The sequence below is a fragment of the Tachypleus tridentatus genome, chromosome 6 (genome assembly GCF_004210375.1).
Source record: "Tachypleus tridentatus isolate NWPU-2018 chromosome 6, ASM421037v1, whole genome shotgun sequence".
NCBI classification, from domain to species: Eukaryota; Metazoa; Arthropoda; class Merostomata; order Xiphosura; family Limulidae; genus Tachypleus; species Tachypleus tridentatus.
This window is the reverse complement of record NC_134830.1, coordinates 23,522,358-23,539,267: the sequence shown is the minus strand read 5'-3', so window position 1 is coordinate 23,539,267 and position 16,910 is coordinate 23,522,358.

The window sequence follows — 16,910 nt, the reverse complement described above, 5'->3', positions numbered from 1 at the left end:
TGAGGTCATAAATTAATTAATTCAGCTCCATATACAAATTAGTTTTGTTTCAATAATAACAGGCCTGGCATGGCCTAGCGCGTTAAGGCGTGCGCTTCGTAATCTGAGGGCTGTGGGTTCGCGCCCGAATCGCGCCAAACATGCTCGCCCTCCCAGCCGTGGGAGCGTTATAATGTGACGGTCAATCCCACTTTTCGTTGGTAAAAGAGTAGCCCAAGAGTTGGCGGTGGGTGGTGATGACTAGCTGCCTTCCCTCTAGTCTTACACTGCTAAATTAGGGACGGCTAGCACAGATAGCCCTCGAGTAGCTTTGTGCGAAATTCCAAAACAAACAAACAAATTCAATAATAACATTTCTTCACGTAAATGTACTCGTAAGATTTCAGTTTCCCCAAGAGGTAGTGAAGGAAGTTAATCAAGAAACAATATTTGTAAATATATAGTTGAAATAAAATTAATTTAAAACTTCATGTTTATTAAGCACGTTCACATACTCATAAAATACTGTTGTTTATTTCATGGTTAATCATTTTTGTTATTTATTCACTTCCTTCTTTAGCGAATTACACGTGATAAAAATAATAAACTGGAAGTTAAGAGGCCGGTTAGGAAAATTCTGATCATGTATCTCCAGTAAAATAATATTCATTCCTGTTTGCTGATTTTGCTCAAGCATTTGAAATTCCTTGATAGTCAGAGTCTCGGAACTAGTACCGACACGAGAATAGATTGTTACAGTAAAATTACCGCTCGTGAAACCAAGTAAGTCAAAGTTTATTTACATTAATAATAATTCACAAATTTATCAAGCCACAATAAGAATAATTTTACAGTGACAATTTTTACACAAAAGTATTAAAAATTAACTGACCTGGACAGAATCAAGAATTGTTTAATACAATGTGTCCGAACAAGTCCAAATTTACTGTCAAATACAATCTTTGTTTGCTTTTATTAACCGTCACACACAATTTCAATTTTTGTAAAAGCTCGAGCGTCATAGCTTTCGGCAGTAGGTTAGATCTCTACAGACGGTACCGATTTCACACCACCATTAGCGACATTTATAAACTATCATGGAACTCTAGAAACTTCTAGACTGTAAAAACGTCCGCACATGAATGTTATTATATCCCCTCTGGAAAGTTCGATTATAATAAATTCGTTGATCTCCAATCCGCATTTCAAAAAGTTTCGACAGTTCATAGATTTCTAGGCCTAAAAAGTTTCAACAGTTTATAGATTTCTAGGCCTAAGTCACTAGTTTTCAAGAATATTCAATAACTTTTCTATGTTGCAGAAATATTCTATGAGAATCAGTGATATTTATTATGTTAAGGATTTTGACCAGGTATGAAGTTCAATATTAAAAACACTACGATTTACGTTTAACCATTACAGAGTTATTATTTATTATTAACAGTACCACGTAACAGAGGTTGGACTTAATACTTTGAGCAACTATCTTTATCGCCCTTCCGCTAGGGTTTGTTTAACATTTGGCGAATCTCAACTAATACTAACTTGATACTAAAATTTTTTTTTTTAAACTTCCTTTAGTACCACTTCGCCATTGTGGACTTCACCTTACTGCAAATCATCAATGCAGAATTCGTTTTAGCTATTGCAGTGACATCTTTTCAAAACTCTAAGTTTTGCCATACTACCAATATCAATTTAAATGCATTTATCTTTAAATCATTGTTAATGATGAAGCTGCATTTAAAACACTTCATTTTTACAAGAACGCTTAAGGTAGAAGCATCTAAACCTGATAGACTCGTTTAATATATACAAAGATGTTTACCCGTGAACAGTTGGTTCATCTGTTTAAGCTCATTTTCATAGAGTTGGCCTTTACCTGATTAATCACTCAATAATCGTTACGTAAACTGTAGTAAGGACGTGCACAAATTATATTTTCGAAAAATACTTCTTTGTCAAAAAACTTTTACGACTGTCAAGTGCAAATGTGTCCGATAAGCTACCTATCTGTGAGACATATACTACAGGAATCAAATTCCGAATTTTAGCGTTATACACCCTCAATCTTACCAATAACCTATATGAAGCGTAGGAACATTACGAAAATAAACATGTGACCATATTATTTTTAATGAAGAACTTATATGTGCAAAATAATATGTAACATTTCATGTACAAATACTCTTTCATGATCACATATTATCGCATCCCTCGTGTAGCTAAACATTTCTCAGGTATGAATTAACCAAAGTGTTTGGTTATAATTTTTCAAGTTAAACACAAATCTACATCATGAACAAACTATTTATGTCCTGCCAACCATGGATACCTTAACTCTGTTTCTAGCGTTGAACGTCTGCTTTTGGTTACAAACAAATGAAGTCTCTATCTAACTAAATTTCTTCTTGTTAATAATTTTGTCTTCTTTTTTTAATATAATTAAGAGTATTGTATTGCAAAAAATAATGTTTTCCTTTCCTTGATCTTTTTGATTTTAACTCTTTTATTATGTCAATATTATTGGCTAAGGTCAACTTAATGTTTACCCACTAGATGGCAGTACAATTTATACATGCGTATTAAACACATTTCAATGTGTTATATGAATAAGTAATTTATCAAGCAAGCTTTTGTTTTATTTTTATGATTTAATTGCATTGATGAGAGGATTATTTGTTGAAAGTATACATATGACAATTAATAGCGTGCAAGAGCATGGTTTTAAAAGAAATTATAACTCGAACGAAAAAGTTAACGAAACAACACTTCTTTCAAGCTTCAATTAATGCTGTAACTAATCTTTATTAAACATAAAAAATCATGAAACGCATAGAAAATTTAACATATACGTTTATATTAGTTTCATTTTTATCTGAGACTTATATCCTTTGTACTAAGATACGCATGCGCGATCCGTTAATTAATACAGTGTTTGACGGAAATTGACAGATGAAGTGGCACATAGCTGCAGACAGGAAGAAATCTGCTGATACCTTTGAGTTGTCGGGTAATTAATTAAACCTCTATTCATATTTCTAGCACAAGAGTTGAGATTTTCTTTTGATATCGAGTGAGATCACAATGCGACAGCCTCAGGGTTATTTACTAATTCATGAATAATTTAATTGATTGCAATCCAAAGTCATATTAAAGAAAGAAATGACGTTTTTTATCTTTAACTATTCTTCCAAAAAATTTACCAAATACTAGAATGTTTAAAACACTATAATAAATAGATTATATTTAGCCTAACAATCAAGACATCTAAAAAAGACCACAATACACCTTCTGAGCAGCAAATTAAAACACTAAAATAAAGAACGTTCAATCAATGAACAAAGTATTCCTAACACTACGATAAGTGTTAAAGCTAGTGATCAAAGGACAGAACATTTAAAACTCTACAAACACCTAAACTGTAACACATGTTACACAAATCGCAGAGAATCTTAAAGCTCTAAAATACATAACTTTCTTTCGTTCAGTAAGACATTGCAAATAGAATATTCTCAATTCAAAGTTAAACAGGCCCTCCAAGGCCAAATGATTAAGACATTTGACTCCTAATCTGAGGATCGTGGATTCGAGCCCCTCTCACGCCAAGCATGCTCGCCCTTTCAGCCATGGGAGTGTCGATCCCACTATTCGTTAGTAAAAGAGTAGCCCAAGAGTTGGCGGTGGGTGGTGATGATGACTATCTGCCTTCCCTCTAGTCTTACACTGCCAAATTAGGGACGGCTAGCGCAGTTTGCCCTCGTGTAGCTTAGAGCGAAATTTAAGTCAAAATCAAAATTTTATTCAACAGCAATAAAAAGGATGATATTATACTGCTCAGTGGTGTGAAATATAAGTAAAGAAATATGTTTCAGAACATCGAGAATAGGACATAGAATCTTTAGAGCTTTTCTTTGTTGCTCATTTCTATGGTATGTTTATACGGAAGAACCAGTTTTTTGTTCTTGTGTCCTTGTAGAACCACGTCGAACATATCATTTGAAAAGCTGCAACTGTGTAATTCAACCAAGATATTCATTGCGCTTTTCTAGATGTGAAAAGATAATAAATTATCACATCTTAACGCCTTACTACTAGAAAAAGACCTAACACCCAACAAGTGTATGGTTAACTCTGCTATACCAAGAACCGAAATCTCTCCAAAGTGACGTTCAAGCTTATAGGAAACATAAATTTATTAGGTAATACAAACTATAATCTCATGTACAACATAGTTCGCATTTCTGTACGGAAGAAACGAGTCCGAGAAGTTCTGATACTGTATTTTGGCTCACATAATGCAAAATGTGTTGACCTCTGCACTTTATTAAACATAGCAGCAAACTGTATGAAAATAACAGGCAATACAAAATCGTGTTGGAAAAGGATGCATCAGAACTACATTTTAACATTGTTTGACATCACATGTGTAGCGTGATATTACTGAAAGTGTACAATGATACATTTTGGAAAGGTTACGTACATTAATATCATGTAGCTATGTTCTTGTCGTGGACTTAAAATTTCTAAGGCAGAATGCATCTTAAGACAGTGGAATCCATCCAACAAAGTTTAAGACCTCCATCTACTTGATTTGGTTTGTTTAGAATTTCGCGCAAAGCTACTTTAGGGCTATCTACGCTAGCCGTCCCTAATTTAGCAGTGTAAGACTAGAGGGAAGGCAGCTGGTCATCACCACTCACTGCCATCTCTTGGACTACTCTTTTACCAACGAATAGTGGGATTGACCGTCACATTATAACGCCTTTACGGCTGAAAGGGCTAGTATGTTTGGTGTGACAAGAATTCGAACCCGCGACTCTCGGATTCCGAGTCGAGTGCCTTAACCACCTGGCCATGCCGGCCCCCATATACTTGTAAAACTCTATAATCACATTTATTTTTGAACTCCTGTTCATATATTGTACGTTTTATTTCTAGCTATCATTTGTCCACCGAGGTTAAAACTTACTGCTGCCCCACTTAACAATCAGTCTGATATTCTTGAATACAAGTATGTTTATATTTTAATCAAATAAATGTAAACACTTAGAAGCTGATCTTTTACAACTTATTGAAATTATCGTCAGGTATTCAGAAAATTTCTAAGACAGGATATTCCTTAAAAGCAGTGGAAAACAAAGGAATTCAAGACAATCAAGAAAAAGGCCTACAGGAAATCCTACTGCAGCCAAGATAAACAAAGTGCAGCGTCCTGTAACACGTGAAAATCCACGAAGGAAAAAAAGAGCAGTGCTGAAGCCGTCAACACGTCCTATTTAACTGTACACAATACAGAAAACGAATCTCCATCTGGAAAAGAGAACTAGCTGTGTTTACGCAAGTTGCTTCCACAATATATCCGATCAGCTACTGCATAATTCAGACAGCTGTGGAATAAATCTGGTATTCATGCTGTTCCATGCTCGATAAAGTGACCAGGCATCTACAGATTTCAACTGTGGAAATTTGTACTGATAAACCCCATTCTCTTTGCCCCTAAGTCTGTAGCTTTACAATGCTTGAAATCGGGTTTTGATACCAGTGGTGGGCAGAGCACAGTAAGCTCTTTGAGTAGCTTTCTGCTTAAGTCCAACATACAGAACCATATTCTCGTCCAGTAGGTGTATTAAGGAAACCAAGATGGATGGAGGACTGTTTCCAACATGCATGGTTGTTATACAGAACTGATCAGACCTGGCAACATGGACTGTTACAATGTAGTGAGGCTCCGCAATGCTTTATATATAGCATACTTATTCTATATACGTATTGACAGTTATTGTAGACATTGTACTATTTAATGGAGATTGATTGAGTGATTTCACACCACATTGTAACACTGACTACCTATATTGTGTCCAAGTATGAGGTACAATAAAGTACAGATTGAAGGTTCGCAAATCGTTGTGCTTTGGACTTTCTCTCCTTATTGGAGTCTTTTATTCTAGATCGATTCTTCTCTCTTTCCGTTTTAAAACTTATATCTAATTCATGAGATATTCAGATGATATGATGGATATTTCTTTTTTGTTTTTGCTGTTCTCAGATGTCTAAAACTCATTATGACAGTGCTGTAATGAACTTTTAACTGAATAATTCTTACCTATCTCATAACCAATCAGATTTTTTAGGATATTTTAGATTTGACTTCATTCAGTTGTACTGGTTACTGCTTTTGCTCACATATTGCTAAAATTCTATTTCTATCAAAGTCCTACGTTTAAACCTTTCTTATTTGGCTTACACTTTAGTCATGAAATCACATATTTCAGATGACTGCACTTCAATTATTACATGTTTTATTGTTAATCTCCACACGAGGTCATAAAGTCACTTGAGTTGTTGAAACTGATTTTTTCTCTTGATGTACTTTTTACCTTATAAAGGTTAGAAGTCGTGAATTGAAAGGAACTTTGTTTTTTATTTATAAGAGAATGGTGTAAGATATTTCCTGAAAGTATGTTAAACACTTTTATTTATTTCAAGTTAAGCACAAAGCTACAAATGTGCTATTTGTACTCTACCCACAAGGGTAACGAATTCCGGTTTTTAGCGTTGTAAGTCAGCAAATATAATATTAAATAAACCAAAATATTAAAAAAAAACTCTTTTTCCTTTTTTCATAAACTTGTTATAGTGTTTTTTCTCCTATTCAACAATGACATGGCAACATTAATAGGAAAAGATAACATACTCTTTAAACGACAAACATCAATCTATGATGTTTTTTTCTCTTTGCAGCGAATTACGTGCTAATTACAACACGGTTCCTACTCATATCAAGAAAACATTATTTGTTTAGAATTTCGCTCAAAGCTACGGGAGAGTTGATTGCTCTAGCCGTCCCTAACTTAGCAGTGTAAAACTAGAAGGAAGGGAGCTAGTCATCACCACCCACCGCAAACTCAGGGCTACTCTTTTACCAATAAATAGTGGGATTGACCATAACTTTATAACGCCCCCACAGCTGAAAGGGCGAACATGTGTGGTGTGATGGTGATTCAAACCCGCGACATTCAGATTGCGAGTCGAACACCTTAATCCACCCGGCCATGCCGGCCCTATTTTTCAATATTTACATATTTATGTTTTCGCAATTCGAAAACCATAAGAACAACCCACTTGCATGGTATGAGAAATGATACAATGGACTTGCGATACTCCGAAACTTCACACACAGACTACCTTCACTTATTACTAACTAAATATGTCAATGCACTAAAGATGGCGTGTTTTATTCTTGTATTTCCAAATACTAGTCCAACAATTAAAGTGACAATGATTCACGTTCAATAATAACTCTTCAACAAAATTAAAAAGAAGAAAATAACCAACAAGGGAACTTATTTAAGGATCACTCACCACAGTTGTTGAATCAGTTTCAATGATGACATACTGCTAGTAACAGTGTGTGGACATCACTGAGTGTGTGGAACATTCAAAGTTGCTGTCAATTCTAGTAATATTAAGAAAAAGTTAAACGAATTTAACAAGTTTACAATATTTTAAATCAGCTCATGAAGCCTTTTCCTGGCCGTTTCGCTTCGGCTAATTACTCCAGATGCTGTCGTAAAACACATATTTATTTCATGTGCATGGATTGGCATTTAATAACATGTTGTATAGGTAGGCGATACCATATTACTTAGCATATTTTTCAAGACCTTTTTCTGGGCTGTGTAGAGAGCAGACTGTAACCTTTCGCTTGAAGTCTGAATAAACTAAAATGGGCTGTTCATATGGGAAATCAAACAAACATAATCCACCACTAGAAGGTAACTTTGCCACACAGTTATATTCAAAAAATAGCAATAACACACGAGCAAACTAAAAGCCATCGTTAAACCAACAAATCAAGAAAGCATAATTCTGAAGACGAGACATGAATGCTGCTTTCCCAGGCGGCTATTTATTCTTAATACAGATGATATCACGACCATAATCAGACTGAACTTAAAATATATATGTTTTGAATTTCAATGACATATAATTTAATGGTATGTTTCATGGTTTGACATTATACTCATTTGGTTGTATAGAACATAAAACATCAATATTATTTCTAATACGTGCAGTTGAAACGTTTCGTTATATAACTTAAGAGTAGAACAAGGCCTAAGAATGAGAGCATAGTGAAATCATTATATTCGTATGAAATTTGTGGTCAGAAAATGTTTCATATATTTTCCGAAATTACAACAAATAGATGAAAGAACACATAAAAAATTAGTTATTTTCAAAAAATGATAAAAATACAATATTTTTGAAATACAGAATCAGTAATTTTCTGAACGTTAGCCCTACAACAATAAATAAAAACTGTCAAACTTGTCTCTCACCTTCTCTTTATAACATGTCTGATTCTCAGAAAGATCATCATATTGGTACTAACCTTCTCTTTATAACATGTCTGATTCTCAGAAAGATCATCATGTTAGTACCAACCTTCTCTTTATAACATGTCTGATTCTCAGAAAGATCATCATATTGGTACTAACCTTCTCTTTATAACATGTCTGATTCTCAGAAAGATTATCATATTAGTACCAACCTTCTCTTTATAACATGTCTGATTCTCAGGAAGATCATCATGTTAGTACCAACCTCCTCTTTATAACATTTCTGATTCTCAGAAAGATCATCATGTTAGTACCAGCCGTCTCTTTATAACATGTATGATTCTCAGAAAGATCATCATGTTAGTACCAGCCTTCTCTTTATAACATGTCTGATTCTCAGGAAGATCATCATGTTAGTACCAGCCTTCTCTTTATAACATGTATGGCGATCAGAAAGATTGTTATGCTGGTCCTAAGCCCTCTCTTTATACCATGTACGACGATCAGAAAGATTGTTATGCTGGTCCTAAGCCCTCTCTTTATACCACATGATGATCAGAAAGATTGTTATGCTGGTCCTAAGCCTTCTCTTTATACCATGTATGATGATCAGAAAGATTGTTATGTGGTCCTAAGCCTCTCTTTATACCATGTATGGCGATCAGAAAGATTGTTATGCTGGTCCTAAGCCCTCTCTTTATACCATGTATGACGATCAGAAAGATTGTTATGCTGGTCCTAAGCCCTCTCTTTATACCATGTATGGCGATCAGAAAGATTGTTATGCTGGTCCTAAGCCCTCTCTTTATACCATGTATGATGATCAGAAAGATTGTTATGCTGGTCCTAAGCCCTCTCTTTATACCATGTACGACGATCAGAAAGATTGTTATGCTGGTCCTAAGCCTTCTCTTTATACCATGTATGATGATCAGAAAGATTGTTATGCTGGTCCTAAGCCTTCTCTTTATACCATGTATGATGATCAGAAAGATTGTTATGCTGGTCCTAAGCCCTCTCTTTATACCATGTACGACGATCAGAAAGATTGTTATGCTGGTCCTAAGCCTTCTCTTTATACCATGTATGGCGATCAGAAAGATTGTTATACTGGTCCTAAGCCTTCTCTTTATACCATGTATGACGATCAGAAAGATTGTTATGCTGGTCCTAAGCCTTCTCTTTATACCAAGTTTGATGACCAGAAAGATTGTTATGCTGGTTCTAAGCCTTTTCTTTATACCATGTTTGATGATCAGAAAGATTGTTATGCTGGTCCTAAGCCTTCTCTTTATACCAAGTTTGATGACCAGAAAGATTGTTATGCTGGTCCTAAGCCCTCTCTTTATACCATGTATGATGATCAGAAAGATTGTTATGCTGGTCCTAAGCCTTCTCTTTATACCATGTATATACCCTATGTATGATGATCAGAAAGATTGTTATGCTGGTCCTAAGCCTTCTCTTTATACCATGTACGACGATCAGAAAGATTGTTATACTGGTCCTAAGCCTTCTCTTTATACCATGTATGACGATCAGAAAGATTGTTATGCTGGTCCTAAGCCTTCTCTTTATACCATGTTTGATGATCAGAAAGATTGTTATGCTGGTCCTAAGCCTTCTCCATGTTTGATGACCAGAAAGATTGTTATGCTGGTCCTAAGCCTTTTCTTTATACCATGTTTGATGATCAGAAAGATTGTTATGCTGGTCCTAAGCCTTCTCTTTATACCATGTTTGATGATCAGAAAGATTGTTATGCTGGTCCTAAGCCTTCTCTTTATATCATGTTTGATGACCAGAAAGATTGTTATGCTGGTCCTAAGCCTTTTCTTTATACCATGTTTGATGACCAGAAAGATTGTTATGCTGGTCCTAAGCCTTTTCTTTATACCATGTTTGATGACCAGAAAGATTGTTATGCTGGTCCTAAGCCTTTTCTTTATACCATGTTTGGCGCTCGTCATTTGTAATGTCCTTACTCTCATCTTTTTATGATCAAAAGTGAACGTGGAAGAAACCAAACCCAGATTCTGGGTGGTGTACGATACAATTTCAGAATTTTTGTCTTTAAATATAAAATAAATAGATGGCCTCAAGATTATCTGGCTGTTTTTATATGTGCTTATTTAAACAACAGTTTTATTAACTGGCCAGACAGTACGTTGTACTTATAACGAATACGCCAAATCAAACTTATTTATTGACGAAGTAGTTGATAATACCAATCGTTTTGAAATAATCCCAGCAGAACAGCTATAAATATGTGGTTTATACATCCATACTCCTACATCCTATACGTAAATTTATACAAATACTTTAATAGCTGTACTTATTTTCACTCAGTATTGTTTGTTATTTCATGTTATTTTGCACGAGTACATTCAGTTGGATTGGTTGTTGTTGTTGAATTAAGCACAAAGCTATACAATGGGCTATCTGTGCTCTGACCGCCACGGGTATCGAAACCCGGTTTATATAGTTGTAAGTCAGCAGACATACCGCTGAGCCACTGGGGGGGGGCAGTTGGATTGAACTGAAACCAAATACATGTCGCGAAGTGCGAATAAACTAATAAGGATTGGTCTCCAAGTGTCAGAGAAAAGTAACACAAATCAAATGCATTTTTAATATTGGAACACACACACACACACACAAAGAGATTGCTAACTCGTGTGCTATTATGTTACAAAATTATTAAGGTTTCAGAAAATAAACCAAGAAGTAATGTTCTTATGCATAACTGAACACTATAAAACACAATATATGGCAAAACAAAAACTAGGCGGCAGCACAAACGTTCTCAGATTATGTACCCTAATATGTATAAAATGATAACGTCAGATAGTTCTGCACAACTCAAGCATGTATAATTTAAACTTTAAGTATAATATGCGAGAACTGTTATGGAAGGAAACGGAGGTTATCTTAAGTTATTTGAACATATTCATGCGCGTGTTTCAAAGTTAAAAAAGGTAAAAGAATAAAATAATATAAAATTAAAAATAAATAAAGTTAAACTAAGAGCATTTTGTGAACTAAGTTGGCCTTAAGACGTTCTATGTCTGTATGCATATCCACACTATGTGCTTCCTGTGTTTCCATCAAGATGGCTAATGACGTGCGTTCTATGTTCAAGATTTATAACATAAATTCTTATCTTTCTCCCGCAGCTAGATTAAGGGAATCATATAGAACCTGCTCTCTCTCTCTGAGCTCGGATTTAGTGGAGAAAAATCGATAGAATTCTATATAATTTGCGGAAATAACTGCCACAACTTAAGCTTCAATTTTTCATCTTTTATGCTTTATTTTGCAAGTGACAATTCGTAGACAGAATATTGAAAAAAAACCAACTAAAAATAACGAAGTAGATAAGTAGCAAGTGACGTCAATAGTAACATATTTATACACGATAGTTGAATAGTGACCCAAAATAGTACATTTATTTAGGTTATATGGTGTTTTTAATTAATATGATAACAAAATTTCAGTTATCGCTTTTGATATAGTTATTTAACACCTATTTTTCCAGAATAACCACGTGTTTTTGAAAATTTAGGTTTGGTTTGTTTTGAATTTCGCGCAAAGCTGAACGAAGGCTATCTGCGCTAGCCGTTCCTAATTTAGCAGTGTAAGACTAGAGGGAAGGCAGCTAGTCATCACCACCCACCACCAACTCTTGGGCCACTCTTTAACCAAACGAATAGTGGAATTGATCGTTACAATTTTAACGCCCCCACGGCTGAAAGGGCGACCATGTTTGGTGTGACGGAGATTCGAACCCTCAACCCTCGGATTACGAGTCGAGTGCCTCAACCAACTGGCTATGCCGAGCTGTGAACATTTATGAAATGTCTTACTAACGTGGATCACTCACGTTCTAATTTAGTGTATCCAGACTGCTAATCAGAAGATTCAGGGTTCCCACCTCTTTCAGCAAAAAATCGCTCTATCCGGATCGTTAAGGAGATATAATAAGAGTAACGATCAATTCCCGCTTGTATATCAATATTTTGTACATACAGTTAAGTGCATAAGAAGTCAATTCCTTAGTCCTTGTTTAGTGCTTTCTATCCTCGTCTATACCAAAACGTCATATTACTCTAATAGAGATATATAGAATTAACTAAAGCAGCTCTATAACATTAAAAACTGAATAATCGTGGTCAGTTTATTGTATACTAAAGAAATAATATTACATGTGTTGATATGTAAGTCTCGGTTCGATGTTATAGACATTGAATTCCAAACATACAACACTTATGACATCTCCAGTAAGTTATTTATGACAATAATTCTTGCTCGTATCCATAGAGCAATTAGCCACAATAATATTACATGAAAATTTATTCATCATATGGCATACGCCTTGTAATATAAGAAACCACTTTCGACATATTTTACTCAAGAACATACCAGTTGATATTACACCGAGTAATTGGTATTATATTAAATATAATTCATGTTTTATTGTCATGTGTGTACATGTCATCTAGTCCTGTAGCGCGTTCTCTCATCTTTTACGTATATTTTATCACCACATGCTGTCACATCCGATGCAAATGACTAAGTATACCCTGCGTTAATATGTTGAACGACAGTCAGATAGCAAATAATTATTAAAGTCTTTCACGTCAAAATGTTTTAAGTTAGGCACCCTAGTATTTGATTTTATGTTTTCTTAAATGTGAATAAAAAAAAAATCCAGACAAACTTCACTGGTGTCGTTGAAGAAAGAACTGAACATAAATATCATTGAAACTCATTCTATCTTTTGTTCGCTGACATACATAAGTTAAAGCCAGTCGAATTACTTTCTCCTCATTCCTAGATACGAAACGCATTATGGGAATGTATTACTGCTTCTTGATTCTATAAATCATTTGTAATTAAAGCTGAAAGTATTTAAAAAATAAGACAAGCATTTTGGTAAAGTGATTATTCTGCCTGTCAATTTTAATATGTCTTGAACCAAATATACTCCACTAAAACATGTTTAACGTATTCTAAAGAAAACGATTATATACCAACTAAAAACATACGTTTATAATCACGACTTCAAAGCATCGTGTTTATTTTATCTATCCAGATTCCGTTTAAGTGAACAACTGACTTTTTAAATACTAATTATTGAATTTCTTACAAATTGTAGTCTTATGAGTTTGCGCACTTTCGCATGGTCTTCATAATCACGTCCAGGTATCCGACAGGTGAGCTTTATTAAATATGTGACACCGACATCACCAAATATGAAGTTAGCTTAATAAATTAGTTCCCTAATGTGTTCCTCCTATATATCAGTTACCTACGTATAACCAAAAAAAAAAAAAATGATAGCACATCTAACAAGAAGTAATCTCCTTAACATAAACTATATGTCTAGAAAGAAAGAAAATCCAAGAAGGTATTGCTGTATGTATATAAATGTATAAGTGTTCCAGTTTTATTTCTCTAAAACGCACGAATTACACGGAAGACACATCTGTAGTGCATCCAATGACAGTGGAAATCATACAGTGCAAAATTAACATAGATCACAATTCTCTAGAAAGCCTACATTAACAAATTAAACATGAAATACGTTTTTCCATTAGTCTTCAGTCTTCCATGTCACGTTAAAATAATTGTAACCGCGTAAATATGGGATAATAATGGGAAAATGTAATTTTTGAAAACGATTTATATTTTCAACTTTCTGCCAGAAAGTTAGAATTACACTACTGCTTATAAAGGGCTCACCATGACAACTGATAGCATACCTAAACAAGAGTTTTATTTAATTGATGACAGCAAATACCTTAAAAAAACATTTTGTTTTAAAATTCTGTGGAAAAATATTAATAGAATAATAGCTTGATATCTAATATAGGTAAAAATTATATGAATGCATTCACAAACATGATCCCCTGACGTGTGTAAAAATATTGACTGTTATATTATGTGTTGTGCTGATTTGTATGTCGAAGCCTACAGAGTTATATCGTGTATTGGTATGTGAAACACATACCGTTATATCATGTGTTGTTTCTATTAATATGTCAACATATAAATAATTATATTATGTATTGTTTTGATTTATATACGAAAACGTAGTTGTATTAAATTCGTTGATATGTCAAAGCAGACGATTTTATAACACGTAATTGTCTTTACTAATATGACAATTATATATGTAAAAATGATTGATATGGATAGAGAAAGCACTAATAGAGGAGCGAACAACGTTTCGACCTTCTTCGGTTATCGTCAAGTTCAAAAACACACGTGTATATCATTTACAGTGTTGATCAGTATGTAAACACAAACATTGTTTTAAAAGGCTTTGTGCTCATTCATGTATTAAAATAAATGCTTTATCGTTTATTATATCGACTCAAAAGTAGAGTATATATATACTATTATATCACATATATTAGTAATCTTTTAAAGAAAAATTCCATTGAATTCGAGTTATTTAATGCGTTTTAAATTAAATATAATAGTGTTATCTGACTTCAACAAGATTTACGAAACTGTTTTCACTAAACCGTTGGTATAACAAAATTATACCAACTTATCCTAAACTGTAATAAATCCCATTCAAAACTTAGTGTAGTGTTAGAGCGAGTCACATAGTAATATTTGTTGATGTTATATTTCAAACAATTGTGACAAACAAATTATTCGTTCTAACGTTTCTAAGACACTCTTTTACAAAATCTTATAGTTTTCTGTTATATATGTAAATATTCAAACGTCTCTGGAATTATATTGTAGAACAGTGACTTAAGGTATTCAAAATAGTTCTTTATTACTAAGGGATTCGCGTAAAATACATTCTAAATGCTCTAATTAAACTATGGGGTGTTACATTTATTCTAAGAAATTAGAAGTTAAAGTAAACAAAACTTTATCAACAATAGCAAGTGAACCACCCTACAGTGCTGACGAGACCTTCTGTCCAGTACCAGGAGTCATTAGATCAATTAGGATACGACAGAGATGATATTAATATAATGAGTCACTTGTACAACAACTATTTCTACGTAACTAGATTAAGTTGATAAGAACTTTCGTCAGTTTTGTTCAAGTCGTCAAAAACTTATCTTTCATCTATTATGTACAGTGAATAACAAATAATATAAGGTAAAATCATATATTCCATTTTGTATTGTTTTAAACTTACCAGTTGCGAATCGCAAAGTTATATATTGATAGATATTACATCATGATGCATATGCACTACCCTATACTGTGAAACGTTGTACTACAATGTCGGGATTTTATCAGGATACATATGTTCATTTTATTTTTATTTCGAAATGCTCAGAATTTGCAGTTTTGAATGCAATAATACAATACTAAAGCAGTTTAACTAAATGTCTCTGTCACACCAAACATGCTCGGCCTTTCAGTCGTGAGGGCGTTATAATGTGACGATCAATCCCACTATTTGTTGGTAAAAGAGTAGCCCAAGAGTTGGCTTCCCTCTAGTCTTACACTGCTAAATTAGGGACGGCTAGCACAGATAGCCCTCGAGTAACTTTGTGCGAAATTCAAAAACAAATAAACAAACTTAATATCTTAGGTTTTTAAGCCCTAACAGTAGAGTATGATAAAATATTTAAATAGATTTTTCGATCGAAGAATTTTCATAATTCACGTGCTTCTTGCTAATTGTATTTCATTGTAGAAATAATAATAACCACAAAACACAATAACAGTAATATTGTGACAATTTTATTTATTTTTGTTTAACAATAATAATACTTTTAGTAATGAAACATGTTTTAAATAAATAACAGGTGTTATAAAAATTTAGACGTTTTACGTAAATTAAAAATTTGTATAAACCGTTCAGGTTTTGTTTAGGTAAATAAAACAATAACATGAACATTTAGGGCTAACTAACCCTGATATATAACATAAAATTTATAGTTGTGTGTATATATATATACCATAGTTTTAAAGTTCTTTATGAGGCTTGTAGAAGTATCCGTAAAAACAAAGATTTTGTTCAAAAATATCCAACATGGGTTAGTTTTCTTTCTTCAATAATTGTTATTTTATTTTATAAAGTTCTGAAGCATCCCGATGACAACACTAGCAAGGCCAGTGTTGCAGAAATAACAATCAAACAACAATAAAACTCAATGACAACAAATAACCGCAATATATGATATAAAAAAGTGAGTAGAACCACAAAAACCAGTCAGTAATTGGTACAAGATTGTTATCTGTATGTGGTTTGTTCTTTACCCTCTGTACAGCATGGCGAAAAGATATTACAAAAACAAAAGTAAACAATATTGGTTCAATATTACCAATAATAACATTGTAATGTCTTGTAAAACATTTAAAACCTTATTATCTACCAGTTGTATACAGAATATCCTATGTTATTCACTAAAAATTACTGCGTCTGGATAAGTATATGTGTCCATGATTTCAGTAATATACTAAACTTAAATGAAGGTTTTAACAAGGTATATCTACGTCACCAAACTTTATTGCTTGGCCAATGGAAATTCTTGGTAAAGAAATAGTTTAACACTGTATCGCCACTTGGCATCTTTTGTTCAGTTGTTTGTTGCATTGCCATGG